Source organism: Fukomys damarensis, unplaced genomic scaffold (assembly GCF_012274545.1).
Source record: "Fukomys damarensis isolate Sample0158 unplaced genomic scaffold, DMR_v1.0_HiC HiC_scaffold_30, whole genome shotgun sequence".
NCBI classification, from domain to species: Eukaryota; Metazoa; Chordata; class Mammalia; order Rodentia; family Bathyergidae; genus Fukomys; species Fukomys damarensis.
In genome coordinates, this window is record NW_022900942.1 from 27,790,106 (window position 1) to 27,804,900 (window position 14,795).

Here is a 14,795-nt window from a genome sequence, read left to right on the forward strand (position 1 = left end):
ATCAGGCAGAGCCACTTATACGTCATTCCTTTTCCCCCACCTTTATATGTAGCAGAGTTTCACCAACTTGGAAAATACAAGCACAGGGGCACCAATTTCTTCCTTGTTGGTGTGCATGGGTTTGGCGTGATAGCTTCTCCCTGGTGCCTTTGAACCTGGGTATTGGTGATCAAGTGAGCTCCTTGTAGGTCACCTCCATTGCAGAGAAGGGAAAGCCTGGAGCAACACCAGTCAGAGCAACTGAGCTTGAGCAGCAGCTGTCTTGCAAATGACAGGCCTAGGAGTGAGCTCCCAGCTGTGGTAGTGGGTTGTTCTGAGTCATCTAACTGCCTCCCTGACCTCGTTCTTTTTATGACGACCTGGCGGGAATGCCAGATAATCTGTCAAGGATCAAAAGTTCACAAAGCGATCTTACTGTTTTATTCCCTCAGAGCGAATATTTACTCAGTGGCTATCATCATATCATATATCATAATATCATATCATAATCATATCACATATCATATCACACCACCATGTTAGATTGAAATGTTCCCAGGGAAGGTCCTTGCTAAGTCATAGCTGTCTTGCTTAGATGTTAATAAACAAACGGTCATAATATATTAGCCTGATTGCGTCCCTAAAGAAGACTAGACTTGAAAGACACAGAATCTTGAGAACAGAGGAAGAAAGGAAGCAAAGCATGGTATGATCTATGGATTTCTTTCTGAAAGTTTTCCAAGGAAATAATATATACCTATGTATATTTTTTAACTTTTAAACAATTGCCTGAAAATTGAAATCTAGTCCAGGATAGATCTATCTATCTATCTATCCATCTAGAAAATAAAACCAAATGAGCATAAATGTTCCACTTTGGAAACGAAAGAAGGAAAAACACCTTTTTGGTGTGAGTGGGGGTTAGTGGGGATGGAATCCAAGGGCACTCTACCACTGAATGAGCCCTTTTGGCTTTTGGCTTTTTTTATGTGGGGTCTCACTAAGTTGCCCAGGCTGGTCTTGAACTTCTGATCCTCTTGCCTCAGCCTCTGGATTATAGGTATACACTATTGTACCTGACTTCTGCTTATCTCTTTAACAGAAAAAGAAAAGATAAGAACAAAGCAGTATAAATCAGTTATCAGCAGTTATCAAGTGGCAAAAGAAGGAGTTCTGCGAGGAGGATCACTGTCCGTGTCTTTTTACGTAGTTTTGGCTCTTGGGGGTATCTTATCATTCCACATTAAAAAAAATCATAGCAATCAATAAATATAGGAAATGGAGGACCTTACATTTCAAAGCAAAATGACATTTGATTGTATTTTAAATGAATACCATAATTTCAATGAAGGCAGAAAAGCAGAGTCTACGATATATATATATCTATATCTATATCTATATCTATATCTATATGTATGTATGCATGTATATGTAGTGTTCAGTCTTGAAAGCAGTTGGGAAACGGGGGAATTACAATGAAATCCTGAACTGTTTCTATAGTGATGTGAGCAAAGCAACACTGAAACAGTTGTGGACCCATTTTATAATGAATGCTGATTGCTTTAGGGAGCCAGCAAGCTCTCTGAGGAAGAAGGAACGTCCAGATGTGAGATGGAAGGAGCAAGGATGTGGTGAGACCAGCTGGAATTAGAAGTCTAGCTCTAGACTCACTTCAGAAATATATGTTGCATAAACATGTGTGTGCGACGTGTACATGATTTCATATCCTGCTTCGTTCAGTTCATCAGAGGGTCAAGCAGCAAAGGCCCGCCAGTAGCAATGAGTACATCTGCCACCCAGACTGTGGTCTCTAATATCATTTCCCACAAAAAGGACCTGGGGGTCCCTAGAGAAATGGCAGATTACAGGGCTAGGGCAGAGACTAGAATATCTTATTGCTGTCCCAAAGTACGGAATTGCTCAAAGAATGTTGGGTGTCAGGGGACGCAAGTGTCAGCTTGAAGGGACTCCCACTGGCCAAGCTTGAGATAATCTGAATAGCAATGACTGCAAGGCATTACAGACCATTGGGGAAATGAGGAGTTTATACCTTCACACTGACAACACAAATCACTAGATAAATGAATGGAAAGAAGAAAAATGGTGCTTGCAGTGGATTCCCTAGGCTGACTGATGATGTGGAGGGGCTGCTGGGTCTGGGAAATCATCCTTCCTGAGTAGTAAAGATCAGATCTGGCTGACTTGAATGAATGCCATTTCCAGGGGCAAACTGTGATGTGGAGTTGTGACGTTTGCATTGTCTTCAAGCGTGACCCCCCAAAGTCACAAGTCCAACAAAGTGGAGAAACCAGGCAACACCTCGATTGTGTGACCTAAATGCAATCACTAGCAAGGGGCAGGGTGTGACACACTGAGAATGGCCATCGTCACCTGTGTGGTGTTCCAGGGAGATGTGTAACCTGAGTGCAGTCAGGAAGAGACAGCAGACAGACCAGTCTTTAAAAAGAAAATTTAAAAGGAGGAGCAAAGTGCTGTATTCTTAAAAAAAGTCAGAGATATAAAATAATTTTTATAAAAAGGTTGTGAAAATACCACAGATTAAAGAATAGGGCCAATTAAGGAACAATTGATTATAGAACGGATCCTGTACTTGAAGAAAAATAATACCATAAATGACATTACTGGGTCCGTCAAAAAGTAGGAATATTAGGTAACTATTAATGTTAGTGTTGATGTTGAATGGTTTAAAGTTGATAATTGCCATAAACTGTGGTTATTTAAAAGATGGAAAGAGACTACACCAGGAAGCATTTAAGGGTAAAAGAGCATGATGTAACTATGTAAACTATGTGCGGATAGTTCAGGCAGTGGGGTGGGGGAGATTGCATGAGGCAGTGGAGACAGCAAGGAGCTCTGTGTCAGTGTGTAATTTGTGTGCGTGCATATACACACAGGAGAGTGTACAAAGAAAACAAAAGGGAAAAAATGTTAACAGATGAGCCAGGTAAGTGGCACATTCTTTTAAAAGGTTCCCTAATGTGGAGATGGTCTGTGGTTGCAAATATTTCTATACTTTCATTTTTGTAAGAAGTTACAGCAGTTTGTGGTTTCTTAGATATTCTAACTTGGAACACCCTTCAGCAGTGATGATGAACCTTTTGGCACTTTCAATGATGCAAACAGCCCACTGTGGCACGTGTGCCATATGTTCACCACCACTGCTCCATAGTGGTTAACTTGACAGGGCACCTTCTCCTACAGACAGAGATACTGAAAATTACCAGCATGTGTCTCTTCTGTCCTTCTGTATGCGCTTTTTCCCTCACAAAAAAGGGGACAATCAAGAAACAAAGCACGGTGGTTAGAAATACAGACTTGAGGGTGAAAAAGAGCTTGATTGCAATTCAGCTTATTACTCTTTGTGTGACACGGAGAAATTACTTAACTTAATTTGGCCGAGAGACTCCCCGAGTTCAAATTCCTACAAGGGATAAGGAGGATTCAAGCTGGCTGGGACTCTAGCAGCTGGGGAGTCCATGGACACTCACGAGGCAGTACCCATCAACTCTTGGGGTGGTTGCCTTGCCCAAGTATCACCACATTTCCAATTTAAGAAAATTTGGAAATCTGGATAGTTTTTATTTTGCAAAATCAACAGATCTTTTAAATACAGTGAATTAAAAGTTAAGCAATCCTGTTGATGATTTTAGCAATGCACAGCTCCAGGTGATTTCTGTCACCCCAGAGCCGTGTTGAGAAGATCACAAGGCCACCCAGCTGAGCACAGAGCTGGGTGACCTTGTGCCTGGGGGTCTTTTGTGGCTTTCCATCCCTGGCAGTATTTGCTGTTGTTTGTTATAGTTTGGGCTTGGGTAGAATTAGAACAGCATTACTGCGAATCCAAACAGAACATGAGACCTGAAAATGGTCAAAATACTGGATACTACTGTCCATTTTGTAAGCAGTTAGGAGTTAAAAACTCCCTCTGGGAGCTTGCCTGTGTAAACAGGTTCAGCCAAGTAGCTGACCAGGAGATAGATGCCTGGGATCTATAGATAATGAATAAATCAAACATTAAACATTCAAATAATTAAGAAATATCTTGTCAAAGCAGTGGATGTCAAATTGCTAAATCATAGGACATTTTATCTAGTTTTTAAAAAAATCTTGGTTGGGAAAAAAAATGTAAAAGACTCAGTCTCTTTATTATCTTTTCCTTCCCAAATGTCAATGTGGTTATATAATGCATGAGTGTGACTATTTAAATAGGATGTTGGCATAAGAACAGTTTCATAAAGCAGTTCCAGTGAGACTGTAGTATGTGAATATATAAACACATTCAGCCATGGGTTCTCTAATTTACAATTACACATTGTTGATAAACAACCCGAGACTATTTTTGTCTGGCCAGTGTAGTGTGTCTCTTGTTGGCAAGATATATACCATATATTGTGGCAGAGGTGTCAGATGTAGAGTTTCTATTTCTGAAAAATAACACTTTCTCTCTGAAAAGTCCCACATGTATTCATTATGCAAAGATACTGACTGGTTTATATTTTAAATTCCACAGTTTGGGGTATGTGACACGTTCCAAGAGATCTGAAAAAAGTGGTAATGGATACACCACAGTCTGCTTTGACCTGAACAGCTGCTAGAGTAAAATATTTAATATCTCTTTCACTACTAGGGTGACATTTTCCTGCAGCCTGAGCACGTAGGTTACGAGCTAGGTATTCCCCTGGCTATCAATGATTCAACAAACGCAGGTAAACGTGAGCCCTTGCAAGGGCTGTAGTAACTTCTTAGCTGTTCTGCAGTGTCAGCTGGGTGACATGTTTTCTTCCTCCTCATGTTGGAGCCTGTCGTGGAAGACTATCAACAGCTAATATTCATTGTACCTTTCCTGGGGTCAAGTTCTATATCATGAGCTCTTTGTATATCAGATCTTTTCATCCTCACAATAGCCACAAAAGGAAGTCACTATTTATAATTTTACCCATTTTTACAATGGTAAACTGAGGAATAGTGATATTACTTAATTTTTCCGGTGTTCATGCAGATTTCTGGGTGTTGCATTCTTTGCCAGGTAGCTAGAACAGCCACTAGGGATGCTCTACCATAGCACAGTGAATAACCTTGGGAAATGACCTTGGGCTTGGTTCTTGCACCAGCTCTGTGAGCAAATCATGTACTCTTTCTTAGCTTCAGCTTGCTCATCTTTGAAATGGGGGCATTGGGGATAATTTATTCATATGTTGGGAAGATTTAAATGTGATAAAGGGTGTTTGCTAAGGAAGCTTTGAAGAGAACATAAATATGCACAGAAGTTGTTAGGGTGGGTGTGGTGGCAGACACGTGTAACCCCAGCACTGTGGAAAGCTTAGGGAGAAAAGTCCCAAGTTTGAGCCCAGCCCGGGCAATTTAGTCACTTCTGAGAATATTTCAAAATAGAAATAAGTAAGTAAGTAAGTAAGTAAAAAAATAGCTGGTGATGTGGCTCAGTGCAAAGGTGCTAGGCCAGAGGTGGTAAACCTTTGGCATGCATGCTGCAAGTGGTGTTTGCTGTCAAAGGTTCGCCATCACTGCTGTAGACTCTAGGTTCAGTTCTCAGCACCATTTAAAAAAAAAAAAAAAAAAGTTGAGAAGGATTTGTATGATGTGTGGATTTCCAGGGTGTGGATTTGCATGATGAGACCTTGTAGTTTGGGTTCCTCTGCTTCTTAGGAGCTCTAAGAATTGGGATATAACATGGAATTCTGAACACAATTCTTTGTTTGGTGGGTTTTCTTTCTTTCTTTTTTTTTCTTTTTAAGACAGGCATGTGCTACCACACCCAGTTTATTTGGTAGTTCCTCCCCCCCCCTCCTATTTGTAGCTCTTTATTAAAGGTCTTCTATGTGTCTGACCTTTCTCTGAGGGGTAGAGTTATTGCGGAGAATAAAATAAAAATCATCTACTTTTCAATGACTTGTTTAGATCACATTCTTTAAAGGTATATGAAAACCTTTTGGGGGTCTAGGGATTTAGCTCCGTGGTGCTGCTGCCTGCCTCACAAGTGCAAGGACTTCAGTTTGATCTCTGGTGCCCCCCCAAAAAATAAATAAACTTTTACAAGCTGTGAAATAGCATTACTTTTATATTCTTACTCTGTTTTTCACTTGAAAACTTCAGTTCCTAACTATTCTAGGCTTACAATAAATAGTTCATAATAAACTAAGTTTCACTGAAGGGGAATTTTATGATTTTCTGATAACTATGTCTCACTTTATTTCAGATGAAATGCAACCCTGGAATTCCTCACTTCATAGATATTTGAGTCCCAAATACTGTGCACTGGGCTAAGAGTTTTACATAAGATTAAGATTCCCAAGGATGAGATATTGGAAATATAGCTCAGCAGTTGAGTACTTGCCTACTACTAGCATGCACAAGGCCCACAGGTTTTATCTTTAAACCAAAGGGGGGAAGGAGATACTTGAGGACCCTGTTAAACAGGCACCATGTACATTTCATACCTGAAGGAATCAGGCTCAGTATGCATATTTTGCCCAAGGTCCTGTAGGGGATTAGGTGGTAGAGCTAGGATTTTAGCTCCTTGTTCATCTCTCTTCAGACAGGAGCTCTTAACCATTTCCACAGTCCCACTTGGGAAATAGGAGGAATAGGACACAGTCCTGAGCCTTTAGAATTCACTCCTCTATGTTGGGGACAAAAAAACCATAATACAGGGCAGAAAATCGAGAGTGGTTTGGGCAGTAAGTTGTTTGCGTGCAAATGACTAAGCCATTACTTCGGGATCTGAGGATCTGAAAAACAATGAAGGTGCTTTTTTGGCTCTATGGGTGTCCCCATATGTGGCCAAGGGTGGTCAGAGTGAGGGTGAAGTGTCTAATGGGAAAGGCCAGAGCAGATATTGACTCTCCTACAGTTTCTACTATAGGTGTAAAACTCTAACTAGTGATGGCAAGCCTTGTAGAGCTTTTAATGATTAAAACATAATCTACTGTAGCCTGCATGCCGTAGGTTCACCACCACTGCTCTAGACATTTCCATAACACAGCATGGCAGATATGAACAGCTTTTAAAGACAACCTGAAAGTCTCACTGATTGCCATCTGACCTCTGACAGCCATCTGGTGAGTGAATGGTTCTGGTTTCAGAATATGTTGAGTATAATTGAATCTGATCTAGATGGCAAAATTTAAATCCCGTTTAAGACATTTCCATTCTTATTGATAGCCCAAGCTACTACTATCTAAACTGCAGCAAGTGTGCAGAACATTTCAGTCCTTGTGTGATCTGACACAGACTGACCTGTCAAGGTGTCAGTGCAGCAGTGCTGGGGTTTAGACTGCAACCTACAGGGTTCTCGTGGACAGACCTCCAAGATGAAGGAGGAAAGAGTTGGTGTGGACTCTTCAGTATGGATTAGGGTGAGAGACAGCCATGAATGCAGAGACTGTCACGCTGAGCAGGTCTAGCTGAGAAAATTGGCGGCCCAGTTAGTAGCCAAAATACCAACTCTGGGTCCTGAGCGTAACTCACCTTATCATTGATGAGTATGCTAAGAGAGCAGGCATCAGAACTCTGAAATACTTAAAGAGAAGACATTGTGTAAATTTAATGCACAATCTGTTTGGAGTGCTTTTTAAAACATGCTGCAGAAAGATTTTAATTAGTTCCAGTTATCTAAAGTAAAGTTCAAATCCATGTGACATTTGAAGGCTTTTCTGCAGTTGTGGTAGCATGCAGATAGTTTGGATTGATTGCTAACTTGGCTAATTTGTGAATTATTTAAGCCCCTTGGTCATTCTTGATGCTTTTCTCTTTATTTTTACACTTAATTCCATTTTCTTTCTTTTTAAAAAGAGCTCTGGGAAACCAAGAGCATTATGTATTGCGATGTCAAGTTCAGATTTGCTCTTTGTTGAGAATGTATTCCTGGAAAGATGTGTTCATGGACAGCTGAGGGTTACTCGTGAGCATGTGGGTGGGCAACAGGTGGGTAGAAAGGTGGATCCCCTCTAGACTACTGTGCCTGCTTCCTCCCCAGATCTACAGGGCACAGAGACAGCTGGCTCTGTCTCTAGAAGGAAGACCAAGTTTCCTGACTCAACTCAGAAGTCTATAGTTCTTAGATCAGATTAATTTGGGGAGAGCTTTTCAGGTTAGTCATATGTTAAATATTACAAGCATTTATAATGGTATTATAATAGTAAAATAAAGTCATAAGTCATATTATGATAACAGTAGGGTTAAAGGAGTATTTTCTCTTTATCATTTGAGTTCAGTTGCATTCAAGAAAGTAATTTTCATTTTGCAGATGGGGGTTGAAGTCTGGGTCTGTGGAAAAGGGGAATGTGGAAGAAAAAAAAGCTCAAGCACTTTTGTTGATATTTTAGTTCACTCCAGCATATAAAAATATGTTATATATTCTCTGTAGGTATACTTGTCTTGGGGGGGGGTTGGTTTAGGGAGGAGATGGGTCATGTTTTGCTAATCATGCCCAAGCCCTCCTCTCTGTCAGCTGCGCCCAAAAAGGTACATAGAGGGTTTTTAAAGGGAAGTAAATGTTGACTTACAAAGAAATCATAATCACAGTAGAAGAAAGTTCAGACCAAACTGACGTTTTTCCTAGGGCCATATTTTTTAAAAGGTGGAGTAGAAGACTTATTAACTGACACTTCTTTGAAACCCCCCAGATATTCTGAAGCTGTTTTAATAAATGTTGGGGTTTTATGTTTTCTCTTAAAATGCAAGTCAAAATAGATGTTTGTATAAAGCATTAAGTCATTGTATTTCTGCAGCCTGTCCTTATTTACATTAAATACTGCTTGTTTCTTCAAATTATTCACTAGAAATAAATCTTATAACCTGGGAAGCTGCAAACAAAGAAAACCATGTTTTACCTTCAGGGAATTAAAATAGGGACAAGGAAGTGGCTACTTAGGTCCTAATTAACCAATCCATTACAAAAGCATTTCTTTTTGTGGACACAGACATGGGGAAATGTGGATTGTGAGTTATAGACACAGAGTAACAAATCTGCAGTACTTGACAGTAACATCCTGTTTGTAGGAATTAAATAATTTTAAGAGAAAGCCTCTCAAAATTGAAAACCACACAGTGAAGCTTTGCACCACAAACGGAGTGGCTTAAACAAGAAATTCCCTGGATGTTCCACTTCAAATTTTTGAATACAAATAAAACTTTTAGTAGTCACTGAGTGTGACAGAAATAGTTTTCTTGGAACTTAGCCTATAGACTAGTGTGTGTTGAGAAAGAGAAGTAATTTTTAGAGTGTATCTAAAGCATATTAATTAAAACTTAGCAGTAACTACAGCAAGAAGTTTAGGAGAGAGTATTTTGTCACTGGCCTCATCTTTTTATGTTATTAAAAATTATAAAATCAGATAACTTCCATGGTTTTGCTGTTTTTGAATCCTCTGCAGATAATTCACTTCCTCACTGCCTGCAAGCTGGGGAAATGTTTCTACTACCTATCTAGTGTCCCACCCCACACCCTGACCCTCCTAGGTTCCAGCCTTAGGGTGGCAGCCGGAACCTGATGAGCTGGGAGAGTTTCAGGAGTCATGTGATCTCTCATACTTAGTTCCTGGGGTGGGGCAGTGGTCTGGTCTGCATATGCTTTCCTTTTGAAAGCCATCATGTTTAAAATTGAAATGATGTTGTTCTCCACAGTTAGATTTAAGAGAGATGGCAGCTGACTTGCTGGGTCCCACTGCCCCAGCAGCTCTGCAGAGGAGGCTGCCGAGGGTCATCTTGGGAAATCGCCAGGCCAGCCAACATCAGGGAGCAGGGGTGCAGGAGGCCATGAGAAACTGGAGTATGAATCCTGGTTACTTCATTCCACTGTACAGAGGGAGTTTTTGTAAAGTCAGTGACCTAGATTCTAAAAGATGGGCGGGGGGGACTCTGGCAAGGCTATACAGGTGTTTGTGGCCAGGAACTCCATTTTATACCCTCTCCATTTCCTCAGTTTCCACACTGTAAACCCTTCTGTGAAGAGACAAGACTGTCAGGACTAATGGTAACAATTAGAAATCCAGTGTAAATTTAACTGTGTGTCTCTTAGTTATTTGTTTTCCCATATATAAATTGGATTAATTATATTTTCACCAGCATGCCACACAGTGATGTTATTAGGTACAATTAAGGCAGTGAGTGTAGTGATTAAGAGCACAGACTGTGACAAGGAATTGTGTTACCACCTGCATGTCCTCGGGCAAAGAACTTCTTGTAATGTCAGTTTCCTCATCTATAAAATGAGGATACTAATTTGACCCTGGACAAATGAAGTAAGATAATGCAAGTTAAGTGCTCAGAGCAGAGCCTAATGCATGGAATATGTAGTTGGCAGTTACCTGATCACTGCCACCATGCCAGGCAAACACTGAGAACTTTAGAAATCTTGAATCAGAAATATTACCCAAGGGCTGAGGATTTAGCTCAGTGGTTCCACCGCCTGCTTCACAAGCGCAAGGACCCAAGTTCAATCCCCAGTACCCCCCCAAAATGAATTTAAAAATACATAAATAAATAAAAATAAAAAACATTATAAAAAAAAGAAATATTGCCCAAAGCAATTAAACCTATTAGATGTGTAAGAGAAACTTGGGCACACTCCTGTCCGTTGCTCAGAATCTGAAAGCCAAAACAGACTTGCTGACTATCAGTAGGAAACTCTACAGATCATTCAAGCCCAATGCAAGTATGTCCAAGGGACATATAAAATATTAACCATATGTTTGAAGTATCATCTTGGCCTGAAACTTAGGGTAGGAACTCTGCTGTCTGGGAAGAGTTTGTAATCTAAGCTGAGTTTAAATACAGCCAAGGAGATGTGATTAAATATCAGATGTGGCCTTCATCCCTTAGACTTCAGGGATCTGGAATTGGTGAAGGTACTAACTTTTGGGTGGAAAAGGAAGTTAGATTGTCTTGAACAGTGTCAAGCTACAGGATCCATGGATAGTCTAAGAAAGGAATCAAGTAGGTGTCCTAATCATACTTGATATGCCTGCCATACTTGATCATACACAGTGTCCATTGAAAGGTATAGCGTTTTGACTATATTGAAGTTTTTATTTTTAGTTGAAGCCACAGCTTTGGAATTGGGTCACTAAAGCAGGATTGGGTGAGATCACTAAGGAAAACTACTAATTTAATTATTAATTGCTAATTTAAGTCATTTTTGTCAATGGACCTCTGTCTAGGTCCTTGAGAGTAGGCATAATCCTAATATTTGGAGGCAATTTTTCTCCCACTTTGTACAGCACTGTGACAACTCATAAGAGATGTATGTGGGGACAAATAGAGCTGCTTGAATTCAAACTGTGTAATCCTGAAAGAGTCACCTAATTTCTCCAAACCCAGAAAAGGAGGATAATCACTTCCTTTTGGATGTGTTATAAGGATTTCCTGAAATGTACCCCAACTTGTAAGCAGTTGCTCAATAGTCTAGGTACAAGAAGTGGTTCAGTATTATCAGATGCTAACTATTTTTGAAAGAGGATCAGAGAATTATGACTCTTCTTTCAATACAAACGTTCTTTCCCAAAATAGAAGTTTTAGCACATACCTATAATCCCAGCTATTTAGGAGGCTAAGCAGGAGGGTCACTAAGAGCTTGAGGCCAGGGCTGGGGAATTAGCTCAGTGGCACCATGCCTCCCTCTCAAGCACAAGGTCCTAATCCCCTGTACCAAAAAAAAAAAAAGCAGTTTACTGGTAGTAAGACCTTGTCTCAAAACAAAACAAAAGGGCTGGGTATGTAGCTCAGTGGTAGAGTGTTTCTGGGTTCAATCTACACAGTACTACAAAAACAACAACACACACATTTATTTATTTATTATGTTATTTTTTGGTACTGAGGAATGAGTGCAGGGCCTGGCTCATGCTAAGCCCTCTGCCACTGAGCCCCACCCCCAGCTCCACATGTATTATTTACAAAGCCCTCTAAGAGGACACGGTTTTGAATTCTACCTCTCCTGCCCTATGTTTAATTTTAGAAAGCACTTCCTGTGTTCCTACTACTATCATTTGTAATGCCTACACTGAAATCATTAAAATTTGTAAAACCATTATTGAACTGAACTTTCAAGTGATTTATGTTCCTCCTTTCTGCAGCTAACATCCAACAATGAAAGCAATTTTTTAAGACTAGAGTTCCTTGGATGAATTATTAGAGAAGTGTCTGTCAATGAGATTCTTAGTTCAAATATGTCTTTACTGATGTATAGCTTTTCGTAAGGGAGACACAGATTTTCATGTCAGTAGCAGTGAGTGTAAGGGCAGTGTGAGAGAGAGTGTAAATGCACTCATCTTTACCGGAGCCGGCATTAACACAATCGTCGGATATTGTTAACAGGCATAAAATGGTGTCTTATGTTTTCATTGATGTGCCTGTCTTTGGTTATAGTGAGAGTAATCTTTTCCGAGCATGGTTATCCTTGTTTACTTACCACATCTGCCCCTTTCACCCTTTGATTAAAACAAGCTGTTGTCATGAATCTAGATGGGGAAGAGAAACCATCTCACAGTAGATGGAAATTTTTAAGGTTTGTGTTTAATTCTGGAAACCTGTGCCAATCCTTATGTCCTTCTTTAGTGTAATCTTTCTATCAATAGCTTGATGACTCTTCCAAAATTAGAATGAAGTGCATGCCACAGACTGATTTTACTCTGAAAGTTTTCTGAGGGCTTCCAGGGAGCCATCAGTAACAAAGCCCCTTCTATTTTATATTATTTAAATATGAATATAATTTTAGTCCAATTACAGTGGCAATACTAACAAAGTAAAAATGTGGCCACTGTCCCTCACCAGTAAGGATGAAGGTGGAATATAAGCATAGCAATGCTTTTCCTTATGGTAATTTGCGTTATTATAAAATTACCTTGTGGATTGAGGCTGAGTCTCCAAAATAAACATTTGTGGAATTCTGGCTTTATTGTCCTCTGAGAACCAGTTCTAGTCTTTTGTGTACTTTTTCCCCTTAGTTTTCCAGACAAAGAAGTGATGGTTCCACCCTGTCTTAATTTTAAACACATTTTTCTAGCTGCCACCACCCTAACTTGGGCTTGCCTGTATTTCCGCCCCCTCCCATTTACTGGGGATTGAGCTGAGGGAGTGCTGAGCTACAGCCTTTTTTATTTTTTATTTTGAGACAGATTCTCACTAAGTTTCCCAGGCTGGCCTTGAACTTGTAATCTTTCTGCCTCAGCCTTGTCAGTAGCTATGATTACAGGTATGCGATACTGGACCTGGATAGCCTTGTGTTCCTTCTTGCTGCAGCTGACTTCCTGTGCTGAGTGTTATTGCTGAATGCAACTGCAGGGGTAATGAGTAAGATGGACTAGCATGGCTTTACAGATGAAAAATCTGTGACCAAGAGCTGCTCAGTGTCCAGTGTGGCTTCTGAAGGTCTTCTCTGCCCAGCTCTTACCTTCCCACACTCTGCCCTCTAGCTGCTAAAATTAGCACTGTGCTGATCACATTCTTGGCTGATACCTTTGGTGTTGGTCTCAATCCCTGAAGTGTGGCCTTGGGGACTGGGGGAGGTGATTCCAGCCAGTCTTTCTCCAGCTATACTCTGACACCCTCAAGGAGGAGCTGCCTGGCCTCTCCTTTGTATTTTCTTGCCTCTGAGTCCATATTCTAGCTGTTCCTCATTCCTGAAAACCCCCTCCATCCACTCTTCCTGACCACTTCAGTGCATCCCATATTGTCTAGCTCCAAAACATGTAGGAAATAATGATCAAATTACTGTACATGATATAAATGGGAAGCATTTTAATTCATAAAACTCGGTGTCGGAAAGATCTATCTATAGACTGTATAGTTTGGTTTATTTTGCTTAATTTCTTCATTTTTATGCTTACAGTTTTCTTGTGACAAATGGTGCTCTAATTGGCTGCTACAGTTTGGATCTTGAATGTCCCCCATAGGCCCATGTGTAGAAGGCTTGGCCCCTAGGCTGTGGTGCTCCTGGGAAGTGGTGGAACCTGTAGGAGGTAGAGCCTAAAAGAGGGAAACTGCTTCCTTCTACTCAGCTCCCCCCAGTAAAGGGGAAGTACTGGGGGTGTGGCCTAGAGGCAGGTGGGGGCTCCCTGTCATTTCTCTTCTACTTCCTGACCATCATAAGGTGAACAGGTCCCCTCTGCCACACACTCCCAGCAAGGTGGGCGGCCTCACCACAGGCCCAAGAGGAATGGGCTGACCGTGCAGACACCAAAACCTACAGAACTGTTAGCCAGGATAATCATCCTCTTATTTTAAAAGACTGACTATCTCATATGAAGAAAAGGGCTAAAGCTGTAGGGGAAGTGCGGAGGGTAAGGGAAAGGAAATAAGACAAAAGAAAAAAAATATGAAAAAATGGAAATAAAGTATCTGTAAATAGGGAAGGGAGGAGGGGGTGAAGGGAGGGAAGGGGTATGGGGAAAAATGAGAACCAAGACCTGTCATATAAAGGTACAAGATCCCAGTCATGAATGTAACTGTGCTGTACGCCTAAAATGTACCAATAAACTCAATGAGAAAAAACGATTATCAGGTAACTGCATTTTGTCACAATGATGAAATGTTTACACAGTAGGCATGATTCCTGGACAGGGCCTGAATTGTGATTGAATCCATGAAGCATTTGCTGTACCACATGGAGCACAGAACCTGGATATGTAGGGAGAGGTGCAGAATTCAGTTTGATGTATATGACGTATACCAAGGAGTTCACTAACCTTGAGCAGTTTCCTTCACTGCCTCAGTTATCTCACTGGTAAAAGACAATGATGGTGCCTAACAGCACAACTCAGAATGTTTCCGTGACAACTGTC

The 14,795-nt window shown here is 40.7% G+C and overlaps 1 protein-coding gene across 1 annotated transcript in view; it reads left to right on the top strand.

The window, feature by feature from the left end:
* Positions 1 to 7,059: 7,059 nt before the first annotated feature.
* The window catches only part of Atp8b1 (ATPase phospholipid transporting 8B1), an 84,762-nt gene continuing 77,026 nt past the window's right edge, over positions 7,060 to 14,795 (top strand). Inside the window, exon 1 of the mRNA XM_019209219.2 lies at positions 7,060 to 7,076. The gene's annotated coding sequence lies outside the window, so the exon portion shown is untranslated. The remainder of the gene's footprint in view (positions 7,077 to 14,795) is intronic.